This window comes from Palaemon carinicauda, chromosome 27 (assembly GCF_036898095.1).
Source record: "Palaemon carinicauda isolate YSFRI2023 chromosome 27, ASM3689809v2, whole genome shotgun sequence".
NCBI lineage: Eukaryota > Metazoa > Arthropoda > Malacostraca > Decapoda > Palaemonidae > Palaemon > Palaemon carinicauda.
Window position 1 is genome coordinate 82626892 of NC_090751.1, and position 12500 is coordinate 82639391.

Consider the following 12500-nt stretch of genomic DNA (forward strand, 5'->3'; position numbering starts at 1 on the left):
CTGAATAGCCTCCCAGGTCCAGTGAAAGTCCTTAGGCTTCAAATTTATAAATCTAATAAGAAAATGTACTTTGACTTCATGCCTAATCAAAATCTATCAGTTACTTCCTTTCGAAATGCTTTGTAGAATTCGGAAGAAAGCAGTCAAGTCTCATATCAGGTAAGATAGTTTACAGAACCATTATCATTATTATTATTGCTTGGTAAGCTACAACCATTGGTGGAAAAGCAGGATGCTATAGGCCCAGGGATTCCCATAGGGAAAATAGCGCGAGTAGATTTGAAGCGTTTAAGGAATCTTTTTTTACGAAATAAGGAAATACTGATCTTGTTCTCAGCAACGTGGTTTTATTGACATATTCATTTATCTATTTACTTTTTTTTGCAAGAAAGAGTGTTTATGGGAGTAGATAGGACTAAAATAAACGCAATTCTATTATCTGATTGATTACAAAAAATGCAGATAACTTTCTCTAGCCAGCTTAACGGAATGTTTACACGTAAACACCATAAATATTATACCTCTTGACACTAAAAGCACAAGGACCAGGCAGTTTTATGAAGGCCTACGTGGAAGTGTCTTACCTGAAGAATATGCGAAGAATATGCGTCTATGTAAAATCGACAGCAGCTGATTTGCTGATTCATGTGTCGCCCAGTCCCTAACACGCCGCCATGTTTAAAAATCCCGCTTATTCAGCAAAAATAAGAACAGGAAGGTATCTTCTAATAAATGGAATGACAATGTTATACCTTGACTTATTAATCGTATTTCAAAATTTGTCTTTACCACAAAAGCAATTGCAATAGGCGTATAGTCCATTATATTTCTTCAAATTGCTTATAAGCTCAAATTGACCTAATTTAATCTCGTTTGTTTCGTAAAGGGACGGATTATGAACATAGGCTTATAGAAATTTTGACCTGTTTACACATTCCATTTTCTTTTAGATGGTGCCCAAAGAAACTTGAAACTTGTTTTTGATGTTGTTGTTGTTGCTGTTTATGTTGTTGATCTACCGCGTAGATATCGATCTACTGTTAAGATTTTTTTTCTTAAAGATTAACGTATATGAAAATCTGTACATATTACATTGAGATTACGAACTCATTAACATATATGATATGCATAACATTACACTAAAGTTAATTAATTTCAAATCAAAACCTAAGCATAGCTCATTCTGATTTTTTTCTCATACTAGGCCTACACTTTTATACCAGTCTCCATCAGTGAAATGCTCAATGCTTTTAGCTTGTGGAGCATAATCTGCTGTTTATAATATTGCTTAATGAGAAAACTTATAAATATTTCATTATATTTGTTGATAATTGTACTCCTGTTGTAAGAGAGAGAGAGAGAGAGAGAGAGAGAGAGAGAGAGAGAGAGAGAGAGAGAGAGAGAGATTGGATTTTTGATCAACTTAGATATTTTCAATGAAGGTAATCAAGCCATATTGTACGTAATCATGATTGTCCAGACAAACAAAATAGAAAGAAAATAAAATAAAATAATAGACAATAAAAAATGAAGTCGTCTGCTAAGAAGTTGGCCTAAGCTAACTAATATTGACCAAAGTACATAATTATATTGGAAATATTGAAATATTACAGTATCCATTTATTCTATATGGAATCCATGTTGGTGCGGCCCACTGACTGTGGGTCCTTATGGGACTCCCCCTCCCCCCCCCCCTCTCTCTCTCTCTCTCTCTCTCTCTCTCTCTCTCTCTCTGAACTTCATTCATTATTGGAAAGCAAAATGAAATCCTTCAAGTTATTCGTTCCGTGTTATAAGGGAGTCGGAATATATGAAGTTGTAGGTGATTTCTTGCATATTCGAGAGAATGATTTAACATCACCTGGGGAAGGTTGACTCTTTCTCAAGAATTCACGCTTACTTGCTTGTGGGTCTCACTTCGTGCTTCAAGGCGTAGTTATGCATGATGCATTATGGGCTCTGAGGGAGAGGGGGGGGGGGGGGGTGGAAGCAATCTTACCCTGGGGGGAGTGGGGAGGGGGTTAGGAAGAGCTGATGACTCATTGCTTGGAATGACAGTTTTAACTTGGCTGTGTAGTAACCCCCTCCCCCCCTTCCTAATGTAACATGGGTGTCGCCCTTCCTCCAGGTTTATGATCCCCCCCCCCAGATGTTAAACCCCCTCTCCCCCCTTCACATGTGTGGGCCACATCCCCCACCCCCACCCCATGGTGCAGGCGGGTAATGATACCGGGTGTGGGGGGCCGTGTCCAACCATTGGCTCTTGCAGCGTCGTGCCTTGCCAATCATTCTCTTTCTATTGTGGCGGGCGCTCACCACCGCGCCGACTACACGCACGTACGCACACACCCAGCAGAGAACGTATATGTGGGTTCCTGTTTGATGTGGCCCGTAAGGAGGGGCGACGTAAGGGCGTTTTTCAGGCCGCTTGATGCTGTTACGATTCTCATCCGAGTAAGTCCCGGTTGCGCGCTGGTGGGTCAATTATCAGCGAGTCTGGCCGATTCCACTTCCCTCCCCGCCGGAGCTGCCCGGCTTCTATTGGTGGAAAGATGCGCGCCTGCGCACTGCGTCTTTCGCCACAAAGAAAGGCCGGCAACATGAAATAACGGCATATACAAGAGCTCAGCAACTTACTAAAAAGAAGTTCCCTGAACCCTCGTCATTTCTCCCACATGACTTATAGACTTGATATGAATAAAAACTCCGAGGGAGGACGTTCTATGTTAGGGCATTTCATGAGGTGGAAAGATTATTGGAAGCTTTAAGGTTGGGACGGTGACAACAGCTGAGCCTGGCACAAGTCTATCTAGGCGGCGCTTGCCTCTCGCCTCCGCACTGCCGCCACCAATAAGTAATTCTACCCTCAAGGCTGACTTGCCACATCTTACAATAACTACACTCTTTCTTTTCCTCTCGAAATACGTCAGATTCCCGACATGACGTATTTCGTAATCGTCTCTGCCTCCCATGACGCAGGTGTTAAAATGAGGTCGCCAATGTTGACGAATAAAGTTAATATTCTGTCGCGCATATTAAATGCCGTCAATTTCAGGCACAAGACGATTTCGCTGGCTCATAGGTTTCGCGAAATAAACGCCGCGAAAAAAAACGCAGCCGAGTCAGCGGACGAGGGGAGGTACTTCTGACACGGTTGCCTTCCTGCGCGTCCACACACAAGGCACTGTTTAACACAACTACTAAGATTACTCCTTCACAAACTAACTAAAGATTCTTATACTAACATTTCTAAGGTTGTAGTTACAAAACCTATGTAAATACATATAACCCGTCTTGAGTGGGCACATGAAAACTACAGTTATCTTAATTTGATTATTATTCAACAACCATATACAACTGAAATATTTATTTAGTGGTCAAATATATGAATAGAGAAAAAATGTGATGAAACTAACACATCAATTGACATTTGATAAACATTGGCTCTCCTTTTTAAAGTAAGATATCAATTTCATGTCTGCTTTTATACTAAACTCACAATATAGGAACACATTGTACTGTAGGCCTACATATAGTACAAACTTGTTCTAGGACGACTTAATGTTATGATAGCGGATATAATCTGTTTATTAAAGTACACAGTTCTACTTGATCAGCATGTCTACACAAGCATACTCTCTCTCTCTCTCTCTCTCTCTCTCTCTCTCTCTCTCTCTCTCTCTCTCTCTCTCTCTCTCTCTCTCTCTCTCTCTCATACCAATCCACGACTGTTCCTACAAACAGCATAGTTTCCCACAAATAAAAGACGGTTTTGCTATTTCCTTTTTATAGGCCTACCCTCAATCTATTACCGTGGGGACCTATTACTTTTTCAAGATATATATATATATATATATATATATATATATATATATATATATATATATATATATATATATATATATATATATATATATATATATAATATATATATATATATATATATATATATATATATATATATATATTATATATATATATATATATATATATATATATATATATATATATATATATATATATATATATAATGTCCATTTTTCACATTGAAGATTTTTGTCCTTTGAGATTTTATCCACTTTTCACATTGTGGGATTTTGTCTTCTTTTCTCATTTAAGGATTATGTCGTGTGGAATTTTGTCTAGTTTTCATATTATAGGATTTTGTCCTGTGGGATTTAGTCCAGTTTTCACATTGTGGGATTTTGTCCTGTAGAATCTTGTCCACTTTTTACGTTATAGAATTTTGTCCTGTGAGAATTTGTCCACTTCTCACGTTGTGGAATTTTGTCTACTTTTCACATTGTGGGATTATGTCCTGTAGGAATTTAACCCACTTTTCACATTGTAGGATTTTATCCTGTACGATTTTGTCCAATTTCACATTGTTGTTTTTTCTCCACTTATCACATTGTGGGATTTTGTCCACTTATCACATGGTGGGATTTAGTCCTATGGGATTTTGTCCACCTTTCACATTGTGGGATTTTGTCAAATTTTCACATTGTGAGATTTTGCCCTGTGAGTTTTTTTTTCACTTTATATTGTATGGTTTTTTTTTTCCACTTTTTACATTGTGGGATTACGTCCTGTAGAGATTTAACCTAATTTTCACGTTGTGCGATTTTGTCCTGTGGGATTTTGTCCAATTTTCACATGGTGGGATTTTGTCCAATTTTCACATGGTGGGATTTTGTCTACTTTTCACATGGTGGGATTTTGTCTACTTTTCACATTGTGGGATTTTGTCTACTTTTCACATGGTGGGATTTTGTCTACTTTTCACATGGTGGGATTTTGTCTACTTTTCACATGGTGGGATTTTGTCTACTTTTCACATGGTGGGATTTTGTCTACTTTTCACATTGTGGGATGTTGTCCTGTGGGATGTTCACTTTTCATATTGTGGGATTATGTCCACTAGGGATTTAACACTTTTCACATTATGGGATCTTGTCCTGTGGAACTTTGTCCTATGGGAGTTTGTCCACTTTCACATTGTGGGATTTTGTCCACTTTTCACGTTGTAGGATTTTATCTTCTTTTCACGTTGTGGGATTTTGTCCAATTCTCACATGGTGGGATTTTGTCCCCTGTTTTCTTTTGTATTGTGGGATTTTATTCTGTGGGATTTTTTTTTCCACTTTTTCACAAAGTGGAATTTTGCCCTGGGTGATTTTGTCCACTTTGCATAATGTGGAATTTTGTCCACTTTCCACAATGTTGGATTATGATCTGATGGAATTTAACCCACTTTTCACATTACGGTATTTCATCCTGTGGGATTTTGTCCACTTTTCACACAGTGGGATTTTGTCCTGTTTGATTTTGTCCACTTTTCACATTGTGGGAATTTAACTCACTTCTCACATTATAGGATTGTGTCCTGTGTGATTTTGTCCACTTTGCCCATAGTGGGATTTTTATCACTTTTCATATTAGGGGATTATTTCCTGTGGGATTTTGTCCACATTTCCCATTGTGGGATTTTGTCCTGTGGGATTTTGTCCACTTTTCACATTGTGGGATTTTTATCACTTTTCATATTAGGGGATTATGCCCTGTGGGATTTTGTCCACCTTTCACATTGTGGGATTACGTCCTGTGAGAATTTGGCATGATATTAATACTCACACCTGCTGCTTCTTTCTGTCTTGGATGCATCTTGAGATTTCATTGACTTTCTAAGGGCCCCTCATCACACCTGTATATTGGATTTTGATATAATCGAATATACAGCTCTTTTACATAGTTTCCATACAAAACTTACAAAATCACATTGATACATTGATCTCCCTCTTACAACCTTTCAAGTAATTGTTTTCATTTTTTATATTTTTTGTATCTCAACATTTTCCTGATTTCTATCGTATTTGCTCCTCACATAAAGGTTTAGAAGGAACTCATGAATGACAGAGACAAGGGACACGACAATGTTGTAGGGACTTTTCTATATATTCATAGTGTTCAGCACCCATGACTTCTCTCCATCAAGCTAGGACGAGGGAGAGCCTGGCAATGGCTGCTGATGACTTAGCAGGTAGACCAATAGTCTTCCCCAAACTCCCCCTCCCTAGCTCATAAGGATGGTGAGGTTGTAAGCACTACTACTGAGATTTAGTGGGTCTCAAACTCCTGTCTAACAGATTTGTCTTGATCGACTCATTTCCTATTTTTCAATAATCATTTAAAATATATCTCATCCTGAATTCTTACTTCAGCTGTCTATAGTAACGTTTATCATAAATTTTCACCATACCCTCAAGTTTTTCATAACATTAACCAACCAGCATTCAATTTCCCCTAATAACAGCGAGGCTAGGAATGTTACAGACTCTGCTATATGTCCCACTACCACTGTCTTATAGTAACATTTAGTCCTTAATATTTCTCCACCAATAAACCTAATAAAAATTTTGCCATCCCCTTAAGCTTTTCATAACGATTGCCAATCGACATTCAATTTTTTTCCCAGCAGCGAGTCGACTAGTTACGTTACATACACTTCTCTTAAGTCCCATTACTAGACTAAAGGATCACTCTTTCTTTTACATTTCCTACCACTAGATTTGCTTTCGTCAGAGTTAGTTTCTCACGATTAAGAAGTAGAGAAGAGGAGATGGAAGAATCAGTTTATTGCTGTTTGAAAGAAAAGCGAAGAGAGACGATAGTTCCAGTTAGGAAGAAAATGTAAATATATGAAGGAGTGTTTGGTGAGAAGTGAGAATAGCGTAAGAATTAAAAGGAATATGGCGGAGATTATCACGACCAAGATTATGAAACGGGAAGTAATTGATTGGTTTTATTGCCAAAGGAAGCCAGGGTCAAATTTATACGAAGATGTAAGGAAACTTTGCAAAAACTTGAGATATGGTGCCAAGTTCGCGAAATAATCAACGGATGGTTTCAAATTTCAACGGAATAGGGACATTGTGTTTATTGAGTTTTGGAATATCAAACCAAAATTTCTTATAAGTAATCGAGATAAAGTTGAACCCCGACGTACAAGAGAGAGAGAGAGAGAGAGAGAGAGAGAGAGAGAGAGAGAGAGAGAGAGAGAGAGAGAGAGAGAGAGAGAGATTCTTTAATGTTTTTCGGTTGCCACTATGGATAAGTTTTAAATGTTAGGTAGTTAGTATCATAAGTAAAACTCTCATATACAGGAGAAGTTACAAGAAATATTAGCTCTTAAATGTATTGTACGATTATAATTTTCATGGAAGTATGATAGAATATACTCTACGGGAAGTGCACATACATATTAAGACGGGTTTAATGAGAATTTCAAGGTCGGGAATTCTGTATTATGAATTTCGGTAAAACACTTCGATATTTTAATTTTTTTTCAATTAAGCCTTTTCCAAAGTGTCAAATGTAAACTTCTCAAATATAAAAAGACCAGAATTCGTAGCACACACATTTTATTCTTATAAATAAGCAGTAAGGTAAGCTCTTTATCTATGAAGGTTTCAGCTTCTTATACAGAAATGTATTAACAGTAACAAGATAATCAGTAGAGTATCAAATTTCTCGGATAGAAAGTTAGTGAAAAATGTTTAGATAGTAATTGGGAATGAAGTTTCAGATCTAATCCTTAATTCCTTGATAGGCGCAACAGAATTATTAATATTAGTATTATTAGTATTAAAATTTATTAAAATTATAGTTTTAATATCTTGAATAATCTTAATAATTCAAGAATACACTGCGAACTAGAACCATATCCTGTAAACTGTTTTTTTCAAGAGAGCCAAGGCATTGAAGAGCAGCTCCTTAATATTTTAATAATTAAGTTTAAGAGAATCGTATTAAAATGAGCTAAAAGATTAGCTACATAACAGGAAGTAATTAAAGGAGAATTAATATTCTGTTAATTATCTTTGCTAATTCTAGACATCATAGATCTTATTGCCCTCAAAAAAGGTTAAAAAAAAGGAAGAAATTCTGGAAGGGATTTCCCCCTGTTTTGTGTAACAGTCTCTTTCCATAAAGAAACAGTGGCATTAGCTTCTATAAACTTATAGGAAGACTGAGGATATGAAAACTTGGTAGAATGAGGCTTTAAAATCAATAGAAGAGTTTTATTACCTGCGAACCTTCTTGCACTCCTCTGATATATAAATGCCACCTGTCGTACAAAAAGATTAAAAGTCACAAGAGGATTCAATAGATACATGATCAATTAATTCCTCACCATTTTGAAAGACACCACTCAAAGGCAGATGAGATCAATGAAGGGGGTCAAGTGCCTCAGTTAATAAGAACAGGCCTTAAGAAACAAAACCTGTGGATTACAAACGGACCAACAAACACACCTTGAAGAAGGTCAGCTGTGTGCATTGGTACTAGGCTGTAGAAGTGAGACCTCCAATCTCAATAACTCTATTAGCCTTAAATATTTTCCCCCAGGCAGGTCTCAATGTAAATCTACAACGTGCTATTCTGCTGTCAATCTAGCAGAAACTGGGTAAACCTTGCAAAGAAATGTGCTAAGCATCAATTTGGAGGAGACTTCATTACCTTAATGGGAGTTGCCTTTCCATTGTTAATCTTAGAGGTCATTTTGAAAGACTCGCTAGATAAGAGAATTCTCAAGCAAACATTAATTCCGCTTTCCTTGAGACAGATCAACAAATGTATGAACTTGGACACAAGGAGAAGACTTGCGATTTGCACCCAGAGGGTGACAAAATTTCTTTATGGTTTATAACCTCCCAGACCTTTAATCTACATTTGAAACTGTTTTTTTTTTTTTTTTTTTTTTTTTTTTTTTAAGTTAGTTAATGGGCAAACTTGGTAAAGGAATTAACAAAGCCAATAGGATGACAGAAGCTGGTTATAAAACTGAGAGCAAGCCCCTCAGTAGACACCAGATGTCATATAACATAAATGGAATCCATAAAATGATAAACAATCAAGCATAGAAAGGCATTGCATATTAACATCTTGATAGAATTAACATTATCCCAGGAAACAAGATTTTGGTCAACTTTATCAAGTAGAGACCAACTGTTGGAACTCAACTTTGACAAACATTTACCAAGTTGAGACAAGACATAGGAAGCCTGTTAAAGTAAATACACCTTCATCAGCAAATCCCGCTCTCTTAAATAATCACAAAGAAGTTCTTAATCAAGACGAAATCTAAAGTAAGGCTTAACAGTAACCTTGGATAAAAAAAGATTGAATTAATCTCATCTCCATTCACAAAGGAAATGCAAAGGAACACTAAAGCCCTTGCTGAATCACGACATATCTAATGAGTGCAATGCATATTTCTATCCTCCTTCTTGGCATAAATCTTACAGAAGACCGTAATGTCAGTAGTCAGAAATATTTTTAAACAACTCATGAAAACGTCCGCAAGAACTGATCTGGAGAGGGACCAGATTCCAAAATTACAATTTAAGGAAACACTATAGACAGTCAAAACATTGAAAAAATACGTTTAGTCATAAGGAAAACTCTACATTCTTTGACAAAAGGACACTGTGACCTATTGAAAATAGAGAAAAATTTACTAACTCAGAAAGGACTTCCTTTTATGTAGCCTTCCAATCTCCCTCTTTCAATTTTTGATAATTTCAAATGCCATTCTTAGCAACCTGATAAAGCCATGTTAAGGTTAGTTCGTAAAGTTAACAGTCTACATAAAACATACTGCACTTGAAAAATAGCATTAGAGAAAGCTTAATTTGTACAAGTATATGAAGATTTATAGATGTAAGTGGCAAAATAAAGATTGTCTGGCTACAGTACAGACGTATGGTGTATTTTCGACAATCAAGAATTATCAGGAAATGAATGGCTATGTCACGATGATCAGCAAAGTTGTCTAGTCAGGGCTGCCCATACTAGGGGGTTTATTGTGAGAGTTCAGACAAAAGTCTCCTGCCATCACCAATTCGCAGAGTCCAGCGTTGTGATGAAAATGGCCAAATCTCAGACATGACTGAGAGAATTTCTGAGGCCTTTATCCTGCAGTGGACTACAAACTACTGCCTTTGTTGTTGTTGAATGGCTATATGGTGATTATGAGTATCGCTTGATTAACTTGTAAATAAAGACATGACTTCCTTCTCTCTCACTTACCATCCGGCTAAATTCTAACTCTATTTCCTCCGATTGCAGAATTTGAAAGAGGCTTAGATGGTGTTATTTATGGATAATTTCCTTAGGCCTTTTTTATAACTATCTTTGCTTGTAACAAAATGCCTAGTATAGCTTCATCACAAATACAGGAAGCATTATTTCGTTTGACCTCATAATATCTACTAGATTCATGCTAATCTTGTAAAGTAAATTAAGATTAGATTTGCTATGAGATAGTCTTAGAATATTTTTGGAAACAGCACCCAGGCGGCCTTGCTTTGCACAGAATGTTAGGCCCAATTTAACTTATAAGTTGGGTACTTTTCTCAACCAATCTCTATTCATAATTTAGATTAAGTAAAAAATCATATCTGCGGTTCCATTTGACGCTCAATGCCTTCACGTCATTATTATGTAATCCTTACTCAAGCATCAAAACTAATACTTACAGATCTTACTTATTCTTCGTCGTTGATAAACGAACATTTCATGACGTGCTCACCATTGTCCAATCTATGTGATCCCTTATAAACCATCGTTTATAATATCCTCCTACCTCTGAAACAGTTATGATCCATTGGAGATCTTTATTCTCCTTCTGATGTTCTCCTGTGAGCTGCAAATGAGCATCTAATTCTAATTTTGTTCTTGTTTAATTCGAACACGTATTAACACAGGAGAGAGAGAGTGTATTTTATATTAGTTACCCATATAAATTTATAAAGAAAATTAATACATATACAGAAAACGAATTTAGATGATAGACTCAAACAAAAAGATAGCACTGGTCTTAATACAATGAATATCAATGTTTACTTATATGCTGTAAGTAAAAACATCATTTAGTTATGATATGCATATGATAATTGAATATCAAGATTTTAGTTTTGGTAACCTTGACAAACATACGTTGAGGATTTAGCGTTCGAGTTGTAATTCACAGAGTGATAAAAAAGGAATATTATGTGAGAAAAAATAAAAAGATACCGGAAGCAAGGCGGGAATTTCAAAGTTTGCCATTACATGAAAACAGATAGTGGAGCGTTTAAAAGAGGGTAATTTTTATTTTAAGTTGGATAGTGATGATCAAACCTTCCATTTTCCTGCCTGACTGTGAGAAATTTCGGAATTAGAAAGACATTTAGTCTGGAAAAATGTAGGATATCTGTAGAAGGGATCTTCTTGACACTAAGCCTTACCCAGGGTAAGAGGGTTATTTTCAGTGTAACTAACGGCGTGCACTTTATGCAGTACGAAGATGTTTTGAACACGAGAGTGGCTCAGTGGAAAAACTTTGTAGAGCAGTGGAAAAACATTTGGGCGATTGAGTAATGAACGTAAGAAATAGTTTAGTTTTCATATGTTGGTCTTCTAAACAGATGATTTACGGCTATTGTAAGAGAACTGAGGTTCATCTGTTTCTATTGGTAGCTGAAGGTAAATTTGAGGGGGTGGTGGAAATCCTACAAGGTTTGAATCAAGCGCAAATGCTTTGGTTAATGTAGTTTTCTTGAGTGACTGTACCATTATAATATGCTGTTCCTCTAGATATGATATTTTAGTGGGTAATATATCCATCATTGATCCTTGTTGCGGCCTGGAAATATTATCATTAATGTAATGTTTTGGTAGCAACTTTATCAAACACTTTTTTTTATTGTGAAATGGCGTAACACCCTTTTGTAGATATTAATGAACATTTGTCCGTTTGTTTACTTAAGGGTTTACATAAAATCATATATTTGGAAAACTCGTAAGATTTTACCACTACGATTTCAGTTTGACACCAACAACTAAATAGCCCCGGTTGATGAAAATAGGTGATCATGGATGTCTAATATACACACAAGCAAAGCCACTCCAACACCTAAAAACATAACAGACATATCACACATCTCGAACTGTTGACCTAACCGTGCCAGGACTCCTCGCTGTTGGGAGGAAGGATGCTTGTGACTGGTACAACTCATGAACAAACGTTACCGGGGTCTAAGCGATGTCAGGCAGGGCATCCGATCGGGACTACTATGGTCTACCCAAAAGCCAAAGAAAAGTCCTTCAAAAAGAAGGCAACCGTTCTTACCCCATGCAAAAAAAAAAAAAAAAAAATGGGAAAAAAGTACGTTGATAGAAGAAGATACTACTTTGTATATTACTTTAGTTTTTGAGACGTCTGGTGACATTCATACTTTTCTCCTGATGTAGACAGAGGAAGGTCAGTGATTCTGGAACCTAACTAAGTATGAGGGGTGGGGAGGGGGTGTGTAAGTGATACCGGGAAGAGTAGGGGAATACCACAATCAGTAGATTTTGCCGAGTGTGGGCATGTAATCGGTAATTTACGAGGATTTAATGTAGGTTGACAAAGACTCTACGAAAGGCGAAGAGCAGTTTCAGGAAGAAACTTG